This window comes from Dipteris shenzhenensis, chromosome 18 (assembly GCF_047967505.1).
Source record: "Dipteris shenzhenensis isolate YYH24624 ecotype China chromosome 18, Dip_SZ_1.0, whole genome shotgun sequence".
In the NCBI taxonomy this organism is placed as follows: Eukaryota; Viridiplantae; Streptophyta; class Polypodiopsida; order Gleicheniales; family Dipteridaceae; genus Dipteris; species Dipteris shenzhenensis.
This window is the reverse complement of record NC_141613.1, coordinates 37,398,070-37,420,208: the sequence shown is the minus strand read 5'-3', so window position 1 is coordinate 37,420,208 and position 22,139 is coordinate 37,398,070. Positions and strand designations below refer to the sequence as shown.

General features: G+C 42.3%; 1 long non-coding RNA gene across 1 annotated transcript; it reads left to right on the top strand.

The window, feature by feature from the left end:
- Positions 1–15,236: 15,236 nt before the first annotated feature.
- On the top strand, positions 15,237–17,292 carry LOC147891188 (uncharacterized). Its single transcript, XR_015542626.1, has 2 exons — positions 15,237–15,898; positions 16,034–17,292. It is a non-coding gene; the product is annotated as an uncharacterized LOC147891188 (long non-coding RNA).
- The last annotated feature ends 4,847 nt before the right edge of the window (positions 17,293–22,139 follow it).

The following is a 22,139-nucleotide window of genomic DNA, read 5'->3' as shown; positions in this document are numbered from 1 at the left end:
TCGGTATTTCCATGTACCGTAATTGGAGTTGTCTAACTTAGCAGATGCCTCCAGATTGAGGTTGCTAGTCGACATGGTGCAAACAATGTACTCAAAAAGTGTCCTGGAAAACTCTGTATGAATCAATTGCAAATACACTGAAGATGCCAAGTGAAATCTCTGTACCGTCGGTGAAGATAGAACTACAGTAAATAAGATCTGACCTGTGTTACAAGGCTTGTGGCAATGATGCCGGGAATAGCCAAGAGGCTTTACAAGGCTGAAAAATGATGTGCACGATGCCGTGAGATAGCCAAATAGGCTTTACAATGGTGGCATGTGTGTGTGAAATCAAGTGCTATCTGCCCACTGAATCAATCTGCAATGCCTCTGAACTCTGAAGTCTGCTCACTGAACTGATGAACGTAAGGTTTCAGGTAATGTAATGATGTGAAATCGGATGTGAGCGTATGGACTGACTTCGAGTAGGTACTAATCGGGAATTTCGGGCATGGCTTAGATTGGCAACTTGGGGAATTCAAAGCGTCCCCTCTATGGCGATCTAGTCTACTCTGATCTAGATCTAAACCAACCGTCGATCGATGAAAGAGCAGCAAATAATTCCTTTTCCTTTGTTCTTTTTAAGTGCTGGGTCAGATGCGTCGATGTAGAGGCAAATGTGCATGAAGGAAGTGGTTTTGTCGGCGAGGCTCAAATGTGAGTGTAACTTGCGCCGAAATGTGCGCGTGATGTAATGAGCGCGTAGAGCACGAAAAATCGAGCGACTTTCCTTTTTGGAGCACCCTCAAATTCTTCCTGGATCAAGAGATATGACTTGATCTAGGTGGAGGGGCAAAAGGAGTGCAAATGGTGCTCAATGATGATGTGTCACTGTGAGTCACATGCAGTGATGATGTGGCACTGTGCTTAGCAAGAGGTGTGCCAGTGAAGCTCTGTGCTGAGGTGGCAGGAGTGTGCACATGCAGTGTGTGCACAGTGTGCCTGGCAAGGGACTGTGCCTGCAGAGGGTCAGTGCTGACTGTGCCTGCAGAGGGTCAGTGCTGACTGGACTGCTGAGGTGGCACAGATGATGTCAGCAGGGTGACATGGCACTGATGACGTGGCCTGATGACGTGGCAAGTGACGTGGTAGTGCTGACGTGGCAGATGACATGGTAGTGCTGACGTGGCAGTGATGATATGGCAGTTGACGTGGCAGTGATGATGTGGCAGCTGACGTGGTAGTGATGATGTGGCAGCTGACGTGGCAGTGATGACGTGGTAGCTGACGTGGCAGTGATGACGTGGTAGTTGATGTGGCAGATGATGTGGCAGATAGGATTGGATGATGATGTGGCAGATGGGCCACGTGTCACTGGGCTGACCACACCTCAATGTGGTGAGGTTGAGGATAAGGATCCTCCCTCGCTGCCACGTGGCGATAGGAGGGTGATCATCTCCGTCGACTTCGAAGCTCTGTGAGGCTTGGAGATGCCACCGTTGATGAAGGCGGCCCGTTGGCTAAGCCTTAGACGTTGCGAGAGCGTGGAGCCTATTGCAGGTTATCGTTGGCGCGATAATATTCAGCACAGACTTCGAAGTTCGGAGTTCGTCGACGGACGCCGCCCATTACCAAGAGCTCAAACACGTCCACAGAAATTACATAACGAAGATCGCTCCGATTTGCTCCTCCTCTTCATGCAGCGTGATTTCCTACAGTTGGCGCACCTCCCGCTCTGAGGCGAGGCGCTTTACAACCTGTATCCTAAGCTATGACTCAGCTTCGTGCGGTTGGAGAGGTGGACGTGGGTAGTCGGCGCTGAGGTAGTTCGTTGTTGATGGAGAGCGCTAGATGGAGTAGTCGCGTATGGAGAGAGCAGCCAGGAGATCGATCGATGGAATAGCCTCTCGTCACCTTGAGCCGCCTCAAGTGTTGTAGCTGTTGTAGTCCGTCGATCGTGAAGGGCTGGTCGAGTTGGTGGATGCAAGGTGAGCTTTGGCAATAAGGTTGCTTGCTTGTTGTGGATAGGCTCTTGATCAAAGGAGCTTTGTTGGAGCCATGAACTTGCAGATAGGCTGCCGATAGCCTCTCAATTAACAGAAATCTCTTTCTCTCTCAAAACATTATGAAGAGAGTCTCCCTATCTTTCTCACGAAACCTTTGAAGACCTCTCTATCAAAGACTAAGATCTAGATCTCTCTTTCTCTCATAAACAAGGAATACTCTTTTTCTCAAGCAATGAAATCTTTCAAAGAAATGGACACTCAATGAACGGAAGTGGACGGAATTTCTTCCACAATGAACAGGAATTTTCTCTCAACGGAAGTGAATGGAAGAATCTCACAATCACTCAAGAGAGCTCTCAATCTCACAATCTCTCTCACACTCTCAAGAAACTCAATGTCTCAGCGGAAGACAAGGGAGCTCTGATACCATGACAAAATATGAAGAGGGGAGAGGAGAAGAGTGGAGATGAGGAGAGAGGGCACAGCTAGAGAGCACACCACAAATGACTAACTGTACACTAGAATTAGTTGAAAAAATAGAATATATACAAACCCTTTTAGGGTTAGGGTTAGGGGATCTAACCCTTTCCTTTATAGCACTCTATAAGGTTAGTGCTATGCACATATGATCACGTGATGGTGCTATGCACACATGATCACATGATGTTGAGCGTGAACTCTCAACATCTTTCTGGATTATGGTGAAAGTGGAGAGATGGGCTATCGTCTCTGGGATCCAGAAGCAAAGAAGATCATACGCAGCCATGATGTGGTCTTCAATGAGAAGAAGATGCATAAGGCACCCATGAGGGATGTGGAAATGAGGAGAATCACTTTCCAGGATGTGAATCCACCTACATATGTTGATAGATAGCAAGCTGTCCATGCACCAAATGTGCAAGAAATGGTACCACCAAGTACTCCCACAGGTATACAATCAAGGGTAGATGATGGATCATCTATTGGTGGAAATGATGAGCCAAATGTGGCTGATATGCAAATGGGACAGCAAGCTGAAATGCCCTTGAGAAGATCATCTAGAGTGTCTAGACCGCCTGATAGGTTTGTTCCAGGGGTAGACTATGTGATGCTTACTGATTGCGGGGAGCCTTCTTGCTACAGAGAGGCTATGATGCGTGAGGATCAACGCAAGTGGGAGTATGCTATGCAATCAAAGATGAGTTCACTTATGAAGAATAAGACTTGGGACTTGGTTTCTTTGCCACATGGAAAGAAAGCATTGCCATGTAAATGGGTCTACAAAATGAAGGTCACAGGTGATGATGTGCCTAGGTACAAGGCCCGTTTGGTTGCTAAAGGGTTCAAGCAAGAGAAGGGTGTGGACTTTGATGAGATATTCTCTCTGGTTGTGAAGATGACCACACTTAGATGCATGCTTGGACTAGTGGCAGTAGAGGATATGGAGCTTATGCAAATGGATGTCAAGACAGCTTTCTTGCATGGGGATTTGCATGAGGAAATTTACATGGTGCAGCCGGAAGGCTTTAAAGAAAAGGGCAAAGAGCATTTAGTTTGCAAGCTAAAGAAGAGTCTCTATGGTCTTAAACAAGCACCTAGAGAATGGTATCAGAAGTTTGATGCTTTCATTCGGTCCCAGGGTTTTAGAAGGAGTGAAATTGATCACTGCCTCTACACTAAAAGGGCTAAGGATAATAGCCTGATAATCCTGGCACTATATGTGGATGATATGCTATTGGCTAGCAAGAATACTTATGAGCTAGATGCATTAAAGGCCAAGTTGCATGAGGCCTTTGATATGAAGGATTTGGGACTTGCAGGTCATATTCCTGGTATGCGCATCACGCGTGATCGGAGTAGGAAACTCCTTTGGCTTTCACAAAAAGAGTATGTTACAAAAGTATTGCAACGTTTCAATATGGAGGGGGGGAAGGCAGTGAGTACTCCATTGCCTCCATATGAGAAACTGAGTCATACAGATAGTCCCAAATCAGATGAGGAGAGGGCCATGATGGCCAAGGTTCCTTATGCATCAGCAGTTGGGAGTCTTATGTATGCTATGATAGCTACTAGACTAGACATTGCATTTGCAGTGGGAGTTGTTAGCCGGTATATGGCTAATCCAGGAAAGAGGCATTGGGAGGCAGTTAAGTGCATCATGAGGTACATGAAGGGTACCAAGGAGATGTGCATCTGCTTTGGTAAAGGAGACATGCATGTACTTGGGTACACAGATTTAAATTATGCAGGGCATGTCTATAGTAGGAGATCCACACTTCTGGTTATGTGTTCATCTTTGCAGGTGGTGCAGTGTCGTGGATGTCTCGCGCACAGAAGTCCGTTGCTTTGTCTACCACAGAGGCTGAGTATGTTGCAGCCACAGAGGGTTGCAAGGAGGCTATATGGCTTGATCGGCTAGTGGGAGATTTGGGGATTCATACAGGTGTACCGACATTGCATAGTGATTCCATGAGTGCTATTCAACTAGCACGGAATCCGGTCTTTCATGCAAAGACCAAACACATTGAGGTCAGGTACCATTTCATCAGGGAGGTACTTGAGGACAAGCGCATAGAGCTTGTCAAGGTTCATACAGATGATAATCCTGCAGATATGCTGACGAAGAGTCTACCTAGTCACAGCGGTTTGAGTATTGTCACGTATTGATGGGCATTGGATAATATGCTCACTAGTTATTCTCCCTTAAAGGCACATTGTCCTTTAAGTGGGAGGTTGTGGGGGTTAAAGGTCACTGTGCCTTAACCCCGGTTATGTACAATACTCAAACACATATATAAATGAATGAAAAAGAAGATTAGGGTGGTTCTGCACCCACCAAACTTGTGTGGCTCTCTATCTCTCTCTCTCCTTCTTCTGTTCTTGCTTCCGTTGAGAGCACTCTCAATGCCCTCCTTTGCAACCACCACAATGGTTTTTGGAGCTATTTTAGTATTGGTTACAGTTTATCCTAACCCAAGAAACATATATATTCTCAACTAACCATCATATCGGTTCTTGGAGGCATTTTAGTGCTGCTCACAGGTAATCTTGAACCAAGGAAAATGCATTTCCTTGTGCAACAATTGCTTGTGCAATGACTGCAATCAACAATGAACACACTGGTTGCAGTAAATCCTAAACGACGAAAAATGTATGCCATTTATGCTTCTTTATAACCATTTTCACTCGGTAAGTAACTGGTACTGTGACAATAGTATTATATTAAAGTTGAAACAAAAGAGATTACATTCAGTGAGAATAATAACTTAGCCATTGCTAAGAGCCTCATTGAGAAAAAGTTGAGCAAAAGAGATTACATCCAAAGATAGTTTTTGCAATAATAGTATTATATTAAAATTGAAACAAAAGAGATTACATCCAAAGACTGTTTTTGCCATAATAGTGTTATATTAAAGTTGAAACAAAAGAGATTACATTTGGTGAGGATAACACCTCAACATTGCTGAGAGCCTCATTGAGCAAAAGTTGAATAAAATAGATTACATCCAAAGAGGATATTGTACACCTCAATCATTGTTGAGAGCCTCATTGAGGCTTGTTGATAGACAACAATGCATTCTCATATTCGTAAAGGCCATCTTACTTCTTTGAATTTTTTGGGAGCCAATGGAGGCGACGTGGAGATTTTTGGGAAGCCGATGGAGAGGCCGAAGATCATGCAGAATGGCTGACATGAAAATCTAGGGTTGACAACAATATGAGAAAACTCTAGAACACAACTAAATAGAGGTTAGTTGTGTACATCACATTCAAGTTGGCAATGTGGAGATTTTTGGGGAGCCAATGGAGAATCTGAAGGCTATGTGCAAGTGCAAGCATCTCAATTTCTGTGGATTGCAATATGATCACCTTTTAGGAGAAAGTAGAAAAGATGGGGATCATGTTAATACAAGGGGGGTTAAAATTGGGGTCAATAGGAAGCATGGCAATGATGAACAAGTGAAAAGAGATGAGGGTGCTGGATGAGAAGTAGAGCGGATGAGCAGGGGGGTGGATGAGATCTAGAAGTGGGGAGTGTGGAGCAAAGTAGCCAAATAAGATTCTCTATGTTTGGGACCATGATTAAATAGTAACAGTGGCACTCTACTAAATCATCTAAATAATCATGATCCACCTTCAATAATAATTCATGGATGATTTTATTAAAGCTATACCTTTATATTAATATAAAATCTTGGTGAAAGTTTAATTTTTTTAGTTTCATGATATTGACAAAACATTGTATAATTTTATTATATTTTTTTTGAATTTCTATGTGAAATATTTAATTTCTTTTTTAATGATATTAAATTCCTAGTAAAACTTTTAAATTTTTTGCATAAAAGTTTCAAATCTTGGCAAACGTTTCAGTTTTATTAGGTCATATAAACTTTCAATGCCAATATAAAAGTTTCAATTCTTAATAAAACTAACATGAAAAAATCATCCATGCTTAAATTAATCACTCATGGGCCACCGCGGTGATTGAAAGATTAACTGCATGTAGCAAGCCCGATGGTGCCGTTCAAAATAATCATGAGCCATAAGGTCAACGTTCTGAGTCATAAACTTGATATAAAACTCCATCTTGCTCACCACTCATGCAAGAAATAAAATTTCAAGCATGCAAAGGACAATTATTAAACCATAACCCTACTATAACAAAACTTAGTACTACCTAAGTTCCTAGAATCCATACTCATAGTATTCACATGTATGCATATAGCATAATGCATATACTATTCAAGATAATTCATATGTATACTCTTAAAAATACTATAGTGCATGTAGTATTCACCCTTCAAGGCCTCTCCATCTCAGGCATGCAAAGAACGACTTAGAACATACAACATTGTCTTATTCCCCCTTCAATACACTACTGTGAGGAACAAACATTGTATGTACAAAAACACACTCTAATCAACCTATTTAAACTAATCAAGCTGCTGGAAAACAACACAATATCACTACTAAAAGACAAAACAATTTCAACCATCAGGCTTGATTAGAAAAATCATATAATTGGTGCTTGACCTGAACTAGCTCGGTGATATATTGTTGTTCCAACCACCAAGATGGTTTAGAATAATCACATTAACTCCAAACTAGCCCATGCATGACTCAAACCTACATAAAAATTAAACAACTAAACGAATTTAACTACTGGGAAACACAATAATTTCAACCACCATTAGGCTTATCATCAATTAGACAATAATAAAACTCAATTTAGGAAAATCACATTAACTAGCTGAATTATATATTGTTGTTCCAACAACTGAGCTAGTTTTGGACAATTGTAGTTTAAGCCAATCTATCTATCACCCGTACTAGACCAGAACTTGAACTAAACTAATTTAAATACTAGGAAACACAAAGATTACAACCACTAGGCTGGTGATCAATTATTTTTTATGAGAAATACATTTCTATTTGTTTCTATTCAACCACACTGGTTTAGGACAATCACATAACTATCGTTTGACCTAAACCATCTTAGTGATGTATTGCATGATGTTCCAACCACCGGGTGGGTTTAGGACAATCACATTAAGTCTAAGCCAAGCTCAGTTTAGAAATTAATTGGTATATGACCCGAACCAGTCCAGAAATTAAACTTAACTAATTTAACTATTATGAAACACAACAATTTCAACCACCGAGCTATGAGCACACTTGTTTACATGACATTCTTTTTGCGGCTCTTTGTATGACATAGAAATGAGGGTCTTACCTCTTGTCTCATTTGACTGACAAGGGTAATGTCTACTCCATAAATACAAAGAGCATTTTTGTGAATGTTACTTTTATGAAATCCAAATGCAGTTAGAGTAAATGTGTGGTCATATGTTTCTCTTTTCTCTCCATATTGTAAATTTTCCCATAATCTCTTGATGATCAAGAGATTTTGAATATACATGGGAAAACATTCTAACATGAAGAGCTCTTGGAAAATGAAGGGCACTTGAGCCATCAAAGAAGAGGAATGAGAGGGAAAATATTGCCAAGAGAGTGGTCCTTTGATAGGATAGAGACCATAGAAATGGCAAGAAAGGAAGAGTGGACTTGACCAAAGCCCTAATTCAACCTTCGTGATCAACCACTCCGCCACCTTCTTGTATGTTGCCTCTTCCAAGCTCTGTGTGGCTATGTCCTTCTTCGAGCTTTGCCACCTCTCTTCTCCAGCTTGCTTCTCCCTTTCATTCATGGTGTGAAATTGCTACCTCGAAATCGCTTCTTCAAGTTATGTAGCTGCTTCAACACAGCTCACCTTTAAGCTTCTGGGTTTGTTGGTAGCAGGTCGGAAGTTGGAGCCTCCTCCCCTCTCCATGATTTCAACGCTATTGTTTGTGCACATCTACAAACAAATGGTCGGCCACCTCTCAAGCTCTTTGTGCCTCCATTCGAGCTGCTTCTCTGCAGCTTTTTTCTTTAGGTGGTTCTCCTTCTCCACTTTCGTAGCTGCTTATTGGCTCCTTTTACACGTTCTCCTGCTGTGTGTGGCGCTTGTGTGTGGTTGCCTCTTCAGGTGCTAGGAGCTTTTGCAAATCTCCCAATCTTCTTTTATGAGTTGTTGCTACTTATTGGAGTAAATCTTCCTTTCGTAGGGTTGTGTGCCGCTACTGATTGGTTCAGCGTTAGTTGAGTTATCGTTTAGTTCATCTTCTACAACAACTTCATTGCACAGATGCTTGCTTGTTGCATGCCAACTTCTTTGCAAACCTCTCTCTTCTCAATAGCTCTTCTTGTTACGTGGCTTGCTTGCTACTACTTTGCCAATTCTTTGGTGTAGCAGGGCATCAGCTGCCCTTGATCTTTCTTCAAGCTCTTCCATGTGTCTATGTTCGGTTGAGTGGGAGTTGCTTCCTTTGTGTTGCTGATGATTGGGAGCACAAGGGTAACATGCATGGTGGTGTGTTGAAAAAACAAGATCTCCCAGCATGGAACACCACGGGCTGTCCTCATGGCAATGTAACAGAGACATATAGAGCCAAGCTATTTAAAGAAGTACGACAAGCTTTATGACCTAGAATTGCTACTGGAATTGTCAAAATAAACATCTCCATGCAATCACTTGACATTACGGCTAAAGTGTTATATCACTCAAACAATGTTATACACTTGCCCAATTGCACCTTGACATTCATATGGAGATAGGGGGTAGTGTTCTAAAAGTATTTCCATTCATTCTCAACCACAAGAAGGTAAACCTCGGGTCTTTATTTCAATTCAAACTTTTTGCTTTGTAATTCACACCAATAATTAAGACTACATGTAATTCACACCAATAATTAAGACTACATGTAACAGGTAATTCACACTTTTTGCTTTGTAATTCACACCAATAATTAAGACTACATGTAACAGGTATTGCAAAGAAGAGAAAGCATAGTTTAATGCAAAGACATCCCAAATGGGATAGTTGAATTGAATCAAAACTCATGATTACAGGTATTGTATATTGCAATACAAGAATGAGTGGTCATTAAAAAAATTTAGAGTACAACTAATGGCATCATCTACTCGTGTGCAGATGAAGTTGGAAGCTGCTGATGTGAAGGTTTGGAAGCTATTGATGTGAAGGGTCCTCAGAAGCTAGATGCTCATGAGGTAGAGACTGTAAACCTTTGGACACAATTGGCTCGCCTCCAAGCGGCTTATCTTCATGTACTAGGGTTGATCATCATGTGTTCATGGATGTTGGTCCTGGTGGAAAGCTGTTCCTCCACATTGGGACTCTCCTCAATTGGAATGCTTTCCTACTCCTTTACAGCACTTGTGGTTCGAACTATGATAGCAGGTTCCTTCACTCCAAAAACACTACCTTTGGATCCCTTTCTGAGTGCTTATGAGCATAACAAAGGAGCCTTTCTATGGCAATAGGACTATAACCATCCACATAAATTGATGTGTATCTCTCCTCTGTAATTTGTAAGCAAGAACAAGAGTAATAAAGATTCAATCATATTTTGTCTCCTACTGGCATTTGCACACGTCATTATGAATATACAAATTTATATACTTACCTTGTCTGGTTGCACATCTTAGAAGTAAGTATCCAGCATATACTCTGCATGGATAAGTGTCACAAATTTTAATAGAATCCGATAGATTTATATTTAGAAGGCAATGATCCAGAACATCCAAAATCCTTTTAGGCATCTGCAATATATAATAGTATTTTTAATAATTCTGAAGTAATCATTTAGGAGTTCAATAGGGTTACACTAAAGAACACATAAAGGTCAAGCTCCTTATGTCTTCCATAAAGGGAGTTCATGCAAAAACATTCTTTCCACTGAAGATTTATACAAACAAATCTCCAATGGGTGCTATAAAACAAGAAACATAAGTTAGTAAAAACTACAAAAAATGATAGAATATATGAAGTCAAATGCCTTGTTCAATTACTTTGAGTGATAAGGGAAGAGAATAATAGTGATCAAGCTGAAGTCGCAGTGTTTGAACCACCTCATAAGATTAGCAGTAGGCACCCTTGGATTTTAGAGATACAAAGATCAAGTATGTGAACTTCAAATTGATATTTCTCTTTTAACTAGAAAAAGATACAAAGGTCAAGTAGTGAACTTGAAATTGATATTTCTCTTTTAACTCTGCTTTGTACAAGTTGGAAAAAGTTTTGTCAATGCATTATATAAGAAAGTCAATCGATATCATCACCTAAGCAAGAAACTCAATCCATATCATCACCTGCGTAAAAAGATCACTTACCTAAGAAAATACAAAACATAGTATACGTGACCCATTTAGTCTGTGACTTTAATGCTAGCAGGTAGTCCTTGGTCAAAGCAATCTCTTATATAGAATTGACATCTTCCAACCTGATGAGAATTCTTCAACCCAATCTGCAAACAATACAACAATTAAAAAAGTGCTGAAGAAATTCATTTGAAAATTTGGAAGAGGAGCCAATAGACAAAATCAATTTCTTAAGCACTTTTTGTTTCAATAGTGAAATAGAGCACAGAGGCATAATCTAGACAACTAAAAGCATCTCTAAATCCAATCTATCATCCTTATACAAGATTATATTACCATCTAGATTAAAAAGCCCTAGGCGCCCATGCCATAGTGGCCCCTAACTTTGACAACTGCAGATCCTTCTTAGCCCCCCCCGAACCCCCCCAAATCCTTCCCTCTTGGACTTGCCTTCCCCCTCTCTGCCTCCCCTCCCTCCCCCTCCACCTGGCCCCCCCGTCGTGACTACCCTCACCACCCACCCCCCCTCTCCCCCCTACCCCATCCCCCCCAACAACAGTAGACTCACCAAACACCTCTTCCTCATGTGCCCCTTTCGAGTTTTTTGCTGACCCCCCACCCTTGAGCAAGGGCAAGGATAAGGCCACCTCGCCAACCTCTCCATGACAATAGGCCACGTCCCTTGGCACATGCAAGACATAGCTTCCTCGTAGGCCTCCGGGGAAGAGGGAGTAGTTGCTCAACCCTCAAGTCTTAGCCTGAGTGTAGGGTTATGTTTTCCAAGAGAGTTCTAGAGGTTGGGAATGCGAAACTACTTGGAAATCCCAGATGCATATCCCATGCCCTTGGAGCTGACCATCTTGATCTTACAGCTTCGAAAAGGGGGTATTAGCATGGTAGGATCTCGCACCCACTTGTAGACCTCTCAAACTAAGTTTCATGCCGCAAAAATTTCCCATGTCTTAGCCATTTCTAGTGTTGGACACTCCATAGTACAAGGCAATTCTTGTGTTCTGCCACTGGAAGCTTCACTGGGTTTTGTCGCCTGCACAAATGAACTTGACTCATGTTGCCAATCAATAGTCGGCACTTCCCCTTTAACTCTTGGGTCAATTTGGATGCCAATCATTTCTACAACTTCCATTCCAGATCTCCATTTGACATGAATCTTCTTTCAGCATGATGATTGGACCCTTCAACTAGGTAACTGCATTGGTGCTAGACAGATTGATGACATTAGTGAGTATGGCTTGATATCCATGGTCCCCTTCCCAGCTCTCAAGATTGTCATTGAGCATTTTCAGATGCTCCTACCACAGTGTACATTTGGCCTGGGTATGATTCTCACCACAACAGAAACATAAACATTTGATAAGAACTTTACCTTAATCATTTCTTCCTTTGTTATTTCTTTGCTCGGGCCTGGATGGTTGTTCTTCTTTGGCCTTGGTATCTATTGTCACTTTTTCACATCCACAGTCTGTTCTCGACAAACCAACACTCGGACTCATCATTGCCCCACTTGGTGCATATGTCGCAGTACTCTGTATGGCAATCTTCTTTTGTATGTCCCTTCTTAGAACATTTGTTACACCATTTTTCATTAGATCTTGGCTTTTCTTGGTAACCCATCTCCTTCAAAGCCTTAGCTTGTTCTTCTTTGGTAATTGGCCTCATCATCATTATTATTCTTCTTTTGCTTTGGCTCTACCAATTTTCTCCAAAGCCACCACCCAGGTTAGTAGGAAGATATGTCTTGGTAAGATTTACAATTTTCGGGGATTGGATATCTACTTGGGTACACCTTGTCAAGAGCCAAACATGTAAGGACTTGTCATCTGGTGGTGTGCTGAGCTGGTTGATCAGGGCTTGCGTCCTTATAAAAAAATTCTGTATAGACTCGCCTTCCTTCTATTTAAGCTCGCACAATTTGGTGCAGACATCTTCTTCATTTATTTCCTGTAAGAAACGCTTCAAGAAGACTTAAATTATATGCTCCCAATTCTGAAAATAACCAATTGGGTACTGGTTATACCACCTCTAAGTAGTTTTACCAAGGTACGAGGAAAGTAATTCATATACTCCTCCTTGGTCTTGACCTTGTTAATGTGACAGACTCGTAAGAAGCTTGCAAGTGATTGTATTGGTCTTCATAATTCCTCTCTCCTAGCCGCATACCGTTGTCCTCTCTTTGCTCGTAAATCAAACATCTTCAAATGCTTGGATGATACGAAGGGTTGCTTGGTAATACTCCTTGGTCCAAACACCATTCTTCAAATAAGTCTGTAGGATTCTAGAATCATGGCTGACACATGGAGATGTCTTTTGAAATATTGTGCTTGACCAAGTAACAGTTGTAGCTTGTGACCTTACAGCATGTACTATTGCTTGGGAGTCTTATTTGTGCACTCGGGACTAAACCTTCTATACTCAATCCACTCAATGTCCACACTCAAACCTTCCAACACATATATCCCTAGCAGGATCACCAAATGCTGGTGCTTGGTGCCCCATGCAGGATCGCCAAATGTTGGTGCTTGGTTCTGCGTGCTTGGTAACCAGTGGGTGCAAAGTGCCTTGTTGGAAGATGCTCTCTCTTGCACTCTACAGATAGTGTGTCACAACGTTCCTACTTGGTGCCTGGTTGTCGAATAGTGTTGTGAACTAATGGGCATGTGTTGCATGGATGAAAATCGTATGAAGATGGGTGAAATGAGTAACCAGAACAAGTATGCAAAGAAACAACTAGATTGCAACGATCTTATATTAATCACAAGGCCTTGACCAATACTCACGTCAGACTACTCACTCCCTCAACAGGACTCAAAACTCTCTAGGATTTGTCACTCATACAAGATACTTGCAAGCCAAAAGCTTGTCTTTCTAATACATCATGACTCTTATAGATTGATTCTCGTTCTACCAGGTGGTTCTAGTAATCCACCTACTAAGACCCTACTCGAGCACCTTTCTAAACCGCTAACTCTGATTCGACCACCATGTTGGTGACCTGCTACCTGTCCTTGTCGCTTGAAGACTCGTCGCTTGGTGCTTGGATACTCGATAAACCAACCGAGATGCCCGGTTACTTGGCGCTTGGGTCTGGTTCTATGTTGACTAGGGGTCAACACTTATACACCCATCATTGTTGCACTAGGTTTAGTGGTAGTCTTATTGAGTTTCTTATCAAACCCTAATACCTAAACCCTTATTTTATGATATCAAATTAAAAAAAAAGAAAATTTAGAAACATATTTTGAAATACCCTCATGGCATGAAATTGATTTAAAAATCCAATTATGAAGACATGTTTTGAAAAACTCTAATTTTTTAAATCAAATTAATAAAAAAATTCCAAACGTGGAAACATGTTTTTTGGTATCAAATTGAAGTTGTTTTCCAAAACAAGAGACTTCTCTATGTGAAGGTGTGGTATATGCAAGGTAGTGTTGATTCTTTTTTTTTTGGAAATTAGATACATGCCAAAAAAAAGACTATAGATTTTAATTTTCGTGAAAATAAGAGACTCTCTATTTGAAGGTGTAGCATACACCATATGTAAGAGAGCAATTGGCTTGTTGGTTCCTTTTGTTTTTTTTCTAAATGAGCAAGTGCTAATTGTTGGAGGGATCTCGCCAACATGTAGCACACGCTACATAATAGGTAGCCTCTCCTTCCATTACAGCCAACTCCTCCTCCTCTCCACCTTCACTCCTCCTTTGCACGTCCTTATTGTTGACATCATAAGAAGTGAGGTGCATACACTACAAGAGGAAAATTTGACGGGCGTTCCTACCCATCATAAGAGCACATTTCCATATTGGCACTCTTTTAAAGGATTTCTCTCTTTTGAAGTGTTCTTGACGTAACATTCACCTATTGTGTGGCCATTTTGTGACAATATGCTCGAAAAAGTTGAGATATGCTATTTAGACTTCGGTACATGGGAACAAGCAACATATTTTTTGGGGATGTAGAGGCTAGCATGCTTTGTTCTTGGATCATTTTTGGCAATCCCAAGAAAAACTATGGTTTATGGAAACTAAACACGTGTTGTTGAGAAATCGGGTAAGACGAAAGCAACTCTCGAAGTTGTCAAACTGTTTGCAATTCGTCTTTGGAATCTTCCTTCTCTCCAATATCAATCATAGACACATTAAGGGCATGTTCACATGAAGGGCTTGGTTTGGCAAACCGTCCTACTGGTACCCGGAAACTAAGTTTTTACTTGGGAGGAGGGGGCCAAGTCTGCAATGACTAAAAGTGCCTTGGCCAAATATCCTGGTTTTTCGTGCCTACGAGGTTTGCAAACCAGACACTTAGCGTGAACAAGCTTTAAGAGTGCATTTGCACGTGGTTTACAAACCAGACCCTTCGAGTGAACAAGCTGCTTATATCCATTACATTTTTCTCTATAGGTTTTTTTTTTTTTGAGTTGTACTGAAATTGAAAGTGCGAACAACGCCCAATAAGAGGTGACCAAGATAAAGTATTTTTTGGCGTTCCAAGTTTCGAGCGGTAGCCTTATTGACAGCTGGGCAGCTAGTCTGTTTGGATTTTTTTATGTTTTCTATTTACACGTGCAAATTGTTACTCTCCCTTTCTGTCCTTCTCTCTTCTTCTTCTTCTTCTTCTTGTTCTCTCTCTCAGCTTCCAGGGCAGGCCTTTTGAATGGATTCAACTTGTTTCCATAAGGTTGTAAAATCTTCCCTCTTGAAGCTCTCCCTGCAACGAAACAAACTTTACTGCAAAAAAGGCTTGGTGGCACCCGATCAGACCCATATCTGCACGACAGTGTAGAGCACATTCGGGTATCTGGATCCAGAATACTTTGAGACTTTTGGGAGCTTTATGTCCACAGTTCTCTAAGACATAAATTAATGAAGGCAGACTGCTGCCTATGTCCTTCGACACAGAACGTCTTGTTTGTCAATCGTCTCAATGTAGTCCAAGTATTCTGGATCCAGATACCCGCCTGTGCAGGTTTATCCCCAGACTTTATGCTGCGATGTTGGTTTTTGCGTTGTTTGATATTTTGAACGGTTTAAAAAATTAGCTGCTGCCACCCAGTGAGACGAGTGCCTCTTTTATCTGCCACCCATCAATATCAGGAATATGACACAATGGGTAGACGTCTACCTGTGGATGCTCCACGGTGACAAGAATCAAGAGCATGGCAGCTGGAGAAGTTGAGCTAATGCGATGAATACAAGGTAACAGCAACGTTGGGGGGATTGCTTTTTTGAAATCAATAAGTTTTTGTATTTGCATGGGGCACATTTCATTCTTTTTCGCCAATTAATGTTCTCTGTACTCCTCCTTGTATTTGACGCTCTCACCCGATGCAGGGATATTCACGTCATATCCACATTGGATAGAAGACAGCTTTCTGAACTGAATTGTTGACTAAATCGGTCTGGGGAACCCACTATTATAACGAATTATCTGCCATGTAGACTAGAGGCGTTAAATTCCACTTCTTTTATCTTTTTGTCAAAGATATATGTGGCCTTTTGACATATTTTGTGCTTGTGGCATGCACAAAGATGTTCGTTGGAGCATTTGCTGAAGAAAGTAAAGGATTGGCCAAAGTACCTTGGGGTATCATCATTTCATGTATGCACCCCATGAGCATGAGCATGCCTTTGAATGTGGTTCAATAACCTATGTGTGGAAGGACTCTGTGATTGTAGTTATCTAGAAGGCTAAGTCGATTACAGGTTTCCTCACCTCTGTTTCTTGCTAACTTCTTGGCTTGCTTTAAAGTTACATCCCTCTTTTCTTCGGCTGTTCATTTGCGTTGCATATCTACTTTGTAGTAGACAATGAGTTCTTGGGATCCTCTTTAGAAGACAAGATAAAACAGATGATCCCCATAATTGATCACGCTAGATGCTGATCTACAAATATGACAGTGCATCTCCGTCTCCTGCAAAAATGCATTTGGATGGCCACCTTTATGGTAGCTACAAAGGTAAACGTTGCTCTGATAGTTATGTGTGTCTTTGGTAATGGCAACCCACATTTAAACATATGTACAGATATATCTCAACAAGTCTGACTGACGCAGAGGGAAGATACCCTGCCATAGGTCAGGTTGTAAGGCAACCACTTCTGAAGAAGTCTGACCAGCGCAGAGGAAAGATAACCTACCATAGGTTATGATGTAAGGCAACTGCTTTTGTTTTCTTTTCCTGATATGATGTAGCAATGAAGCACACGTGTACATCCTAGGCCACTAAGGATGACCTATGAGAGCGTTTTGGGTTTTCCATTAATCATTGATAGATCAAGACTTTTTATGTTAGCAATGTGCTGGAAATTAGGCTTGATGCTATTGTGAGATGCTCTTTTCTGAATAATTCTTATACACTGGAGGAGCTCCTCTTGCATTACATTGCTTCATGCTAGCTCATTAGTGGGATTTTAGAAAGTGTTGTAGCTGAAGTTGGCTTTATGTGTAAATGCCCAACGTGGGACCTAGTGAATGACATGAAAGTCAGGAGGCTGATTCATGGATGGATTGAAACCCTCTCTGTTTTTTCTACACTGTGAATAAGATGGACATTGAATGAGATTACAACTGCATTTTTTGTTCTTTTTCAAAGGATTATTTTGGGCATGTTCCGGATTCATCTGGATATATGTTCCCACTGTACTAGCAGACATGCAAATTTCACCCTGTGTAGTTTTCATCCATGTTGCGGCCTGCTGATATTGCGATACATTCTATCTTACCCTGGTGCATTGCCCTATCGGCTATCTTTTCTAAGCATTTTTTCCTTAGAAATGCTGGTTTAGGAGAGACTAAAATGCCCAAGAGACACCACAGGTCTTTAGAACCCAGTATAGCAGCTTATGCTTGGGCAGTGATGATGACAGAAGCATTGCTTTGCTTGTTAAGTATGTCTACCCCTCTTGTTTTTAAAATTTTTGGCCTGCCTGAAAGGTAGCCTTAGTAATGAAACTCATCTTCAAGAAGTGAAATTACTATTTTTGGCAAGAAGTGAAATTACTATTTTTGGCCTGCTCTGAATGGGTAGGCTATAGTAAAGGCGTGGCAGGTCTACAAAATGAAAACTAATTATATGCGAATTTTTGCAGCTCTATTTGCAATTGGCTGGTTGCTGATTGGCAGGAACTTTTGTGATTGGGCTAAAGCTCCACTTTCTATTAAGTCCTACCTTTTGCTATTTGTAACACCCTCTCGTGCTCTCTCTGTCTCTCTCTCTGTCTCTCTCTTTCCTCTTCTTCTTCTTCTCCTCTCTCTTAGCTTCCAATTTGCTCCCTTTTCTGCGCACCATATAGGGCTACAGAATTTCTTTCTCCCAAATTTGGACATATTCCACATGCAACTACAGTCGACTTCCACATAATCCCCCTCTATCTCTCTTTCCCCAAAAAATCCTCCTATTTTCTCTCTTCTCTCTCTCTTTCTCTCTCTCTCTCTCTCTCTCAGCTTTCCGCCCTCTTTTCCACACTCCACATCTCAGGCAGGCCTTACAAATGATTAATGAATATTCATCTTGTTTTGGTTAGCTCATTTTTCTTCTCTGTCATTTTCTCTTTTTTTTCATTGTAGAAATTTGGAAATCTGAAATTGTATGATAGTCTTACAAAGGTACATATATATACTATAGTCGTCAGAAGCAGTTGTAGCTTGTATGAAGAGAATATAGACTATTTTTAAAACAGCCTTCTTCTTTAGTGCTAGCCTTGGTCATGGCTGAGTCTGCCCTTCACCTCTGGAGTGCTGACAAAAACTCCGTACAAAGTCCTTTGTAGAAACTCTGTCTGAAAACTATGTAAGCTATGAAGTATACAGGAGATTGGTGGACGGGCAAGGTGTACAGACCAACTTCAATTGAGATAATAAAAAAGATGCATGAACCATGGAGGCTTCACCAGCTTAGATCCTTTATTTGGCTTGATCAACATCAAGGGTTTTCTATGAATAATATAACCTTGTATGAGCCATGTGCTAGAACTATAAGATTGAGCCATGCACTTGCTAATGTTGTGATGACCAAAATGGATCATTATCTTCCATGTTCGTTTGGATTTCTCAGGTTTTGTTTTTGGAAGGATATTGGCAAAGTTTGAAGGAAAAGTAAACTACCCTATCTACTATATCAGTAGTACTCTAACTCCCTTTTGTTAGAGGTCATCTCCTGATGTCACCGTAGAGAAGGATAGACTAGGGTAGGTACTGCGTGGTCCTCCTGGCCCCATGCTGGTTCACATGCCCTTCCTTGGCTGCCCTTTTGTAGGCATATCTTGCTGCACATTGGGGAGGCCTAGAGGCTGGAGGGTGGCATGTCAGTTGGCCCTTGAGGTGCAGTAGTTCAGCCCTTATGGAGGGCAGAGGTGGGTCGGCCCTTCCTCTTGTGCAGGTCGGCTGGAGGGCAGAGGGTACAGCCCCTCTTAGAGGCTGACGTAGCACCTTGTGGAGGGCTAGGGGCAGTCGGCCCTAGAGCCCTTGCTGTCAGCTGTCAGGCCCTTGCTTTGGGGCCTTGGTTTTCCCCCAGTTGTAGCGGCGTTTTCTCCAGAGATCACTTGCAGTTCTCCTGTGCCTCTCTCCTTTCTCTCCTTCTCAATGTGTGTGTGTGAGGCGTGCTCTCTCTCTCTCTCTCTCTCTCTCTCTCTCTCTCTCTCCCGTTCATTTCCGTTGCACTTCTCACACCTTCCCCCCCTACCCTCAGTGACCCCCTAGTGCAACTATAGCGCAATGGAGCAAGAAGCAATCAATAGAATGTATAGTTGGAAGAGGGCAGGGAAAAGGACAACAATGGAGAGGATGCCCAATGGATAGATAGTTCAGCAACAAAAGCTGATCTTGCTCTGGAAAAAGTTAAGATGCAGATGGAAGAGCTAGAATGGCAGGAAGCCTTTTTTGCAGATTTGATCAAACAGGACCAACTGATGTTGAAGAGGCCATGTTTAAGTCCAAGTGCTAAGGACTTGCCTGATTATCTCCCTTTATTTGCAAAGAAAGATAAGGCTGGGACCTTTATAAATTGAAGCAATTCAAGAGGAGAATTTCAAATGCTGAAACATAAAATTTCCTAAGACAACACACCAGTGCCATGTGGGCAGGAATCAAAGAGAGGAGAGAAAGGTACCTGGAGCTATCAGCATGGCTGCAACAGAAAGCGCTTGTAGAAGGAGCAGATGGCGGGGACAGCAAACCCTGGCAGGAGGCAGATCTGGAGCAGCAGCTTGGCGTGGTAATCCAGGACCATAGACACCTTGATGGTGACACATTTGGCAGAGTATGGGCAGGTTCATGGCCTGCAACAGGTCCTGCAAGGTGGCGCAACAGGTGGCGGAACAGGTCGACCAAGAAATGCAGGTGTTGGGGCTGTCCAAACAGGCCTGGAATGGAGGGGACCTCCTGCTGCAAGAAAGTATGGGCCAAGGGCCCTAGTAAATGAGCCCCAGGTGGGGCCAAACCAGTCGGCCAGGGGGGGAAACCAGACTGACCAGAGTCAGCCAGATCGGGCCCTCTGGGTCGGTGGCTTTTGCCAGCCCCTGGGCCTATAAAAAGGGGCCATTGAGCCCTCATTTTTTCATCCAGCAGCTCAGCAAAAAAGGGAGCAGACAGGAAGACAGGAGCAGCCAGTAGACACTTCCTTGGGCATCATCCTGGAGTGAAGGAGAGTAGAAGGTGTGCTGCAGACTGAGCTCGCAAGGGCTGAACCTTGGCTGTCTCTCAGGGCAGCAAGATGATGTGATCTGGACGGAGAGTCTACATACGCTCAAGGTGGAGCACACGGGCGCAAGTCTAAAGATATCCAGCAGATAGTAGTAGTACGTGGTGGTAAGATCAAAGGACCACACTTTAGTGGGAATTTGGATCGATCTATCTTTGTATTGTGTCCATAGTTTTTGGATGGAAATATATTCTTTTGGTAGCTTCTATATCTGGCTGGATCATTGTGTATTGATGAGTCTACTCATCTATTTGATGCACATAAGTTTAAGAAGTTTGTGATTCCACTCCCCACACACACTATGTGAGCTCCTGGGCTATTCTATCAGTCTTCTGCTGTGCGTACCCTCTGTTGGTCGATTTCTAACATGTAGGAGGCTCTCAATTGTGGGAGCTTGAAGGCAAGGACCTTGTTGAAGGATGACCGTGATTGAAAAGCTCTTCCGATTGGAGGACAGTGTCCTCTCAAGGAGAGTGACTCAAGTTCAGTAAGGTGCATACATAGTTCTAGTCTATAGAAGGTTGAGTTTGCTTTTTGATTTTTTTGTGTCGTTTAGCAGCAGAGATGGCAATTTCAGAAGTAGAGGCCTCTTCAGTCCCTTCTCTCCCTTCCTCCTACCCCAATCAAGTTCTTTCTTTCACCATCCCTAACTTTGGAGAGTCTAGGAAATTGGATGGGACAACTATCCTATCTGAAGGGTGAAGATTCGGGGTCATTTAGTGGCTCGAAAACTGTGGAAACTAACAATGGGAATGGAGGCGAAGCCGGAGGATGTGGTGGACATGTGGTGGACAACAAGGGGAGAATACTCATACCAGTAGATGGAGAGGAGCTCAAAGCATGGGAAGATAGAGATGCCCATGCCTTGGCATTGATCATAGGGACTACGGCGGACTATGTGCTTTCTCACATCTAGATGACCGACACGTCAATTGAGGCGTGGGCCACTCTAAAGGATCTGTGCGAGACAGATAACTCATTACGAATCTTGCTTCTTCATCATTAGCTCTACAACTTGGAAATAGATGAAGGAGATTCGGTATATGACCACTTGACGAAGGCCAAGGTGGTGAGGGATTAACTAGCATCGGTTGGTCAGAGGGTGGACTCGTGCTAGTTGGCCTTGATGGTACTAAGGAGGCTACCTTGGAGTTTCAAAGGCTTCGTTACGATTGTGATAGCAGGATAGAGGAACAAATCTCTGACTTTTGAGGAGTGGGTCCATTACTGCTCCAGGAAGAAGCTAGGGAGAAGCTCTACAACATCGACAACGATGACAAGGCGTTGTTGGCAAAGGATAATGCTAGCAAAGGAAAGGGCAAGCCTAATGGTGGCAAGCCCAAGAAGGATGACTCTGGAGATGATGAGGACACTTCCAAGAAGAGGAATAAGAAGAAGAAGTGCTTCTATTGTGACACGCTAGGCCATTTTGCGAAGGATGAGAGAAAGAAGGCGGATCAGAAAACAAGGAGTTGTTCGATTGAAATTCAATTGGTGACACAAAAGCCAAAGCTAATGTGGCAATCGAAGAACTATTCGTGGTGACATCTCCGTGTGTTACTGAGGTAAGATATGCTGACCTAGAAACAACAGGGAAGATTTCGAACATTGAGATGTGGGCTGATGAAGAGTCAGAAACCTTTGTGAAGGTGAAGGACAGCATGGAGTGCTTGGAATCTTCCAAGTGTGTGGCTGTTGATACTGACACGAGGGTGGATTCCACGGACTGCCCTAGGGTTTC